This window comes from Bison bison, unplaced genomic scaffold, assembly GCF_000754665.1.
Source record: "Bison bison bison isolate TAMUID 2011002044 unplaced genomic scaffold, Bison_UMD1.0 scf7180017864103, whole genome shotgun sequence".
NCBI classification, from domain to species: Eukaryota; Metazoa; Chordata; class Mammalia; order Artiodactyla; family Bovidae; genus Bison; species Bison bison.
The window spans coordinates 255,556-256,300 of NW_011494675.1; positions in this window are offsets into that span (position 1 = coordinate 255,556).

Consider the following 745-nt stretch of genomic DNA (forward strand, 5'->3'; position numbering starts at 1 on the left):
ATGGTTTTTCCAGTAGTCATGTATGGATATGAGAGTTGGACTATAATGAAAGCTGAGCACCAAAGAATTCATGTTTTTGAACTGTGGTGTTGGAGAAGTCTCTCGAGAGTCCCCTAAATGGCAAAGAGATCAACCCCATCAGTCCTAAAGGAAATCAGTCCTGAATATTCATTGGAAGGACTGATGCTGAAGCTGAAACTTGAATACTTTGGCCACCTGATGCAAAGAGCCAACTCATTGGAAAAGACAGTGATTTGGGGAAAGACTGAAGGCAGGAGGAGAAGGGGATGACAGCAGATCAGATGGTTGGATGGCATCAATGACTAAAAGGACATGAGTTTGAGCATGCTCCAGGAATCAGTGATGGACAGGGAAGCCTGGCATGTTGCAGTCCATGAAGTGGCAAAGAATCGTACAGGACTGAGCAACTGATCTGATGACTGAATTGTTATGCTACATTTGAGCATATATCTGTAAAATAAATCCCTAAGACAATGGCAGCCCACTCCAGTTCTCTTGCCTGGAAAATCCCATGGACGGAGGAGCCTGGTAGGCTGCAGTCCATGGGGTCGCTAGGAGTCGGACATGACTGAGTGACTTCACTTTCACTTTTCACTTTCATGCATTGGAGAAAGAAATGGCAACCCACTCCAGTGTTCTTGCCTGGAGAATCCCAGGGACTGGGGATCCTGGTGGGCTGCCGTCTCTGGGGTCACATAGAGTCGGACACAACTGAAGTGACTTA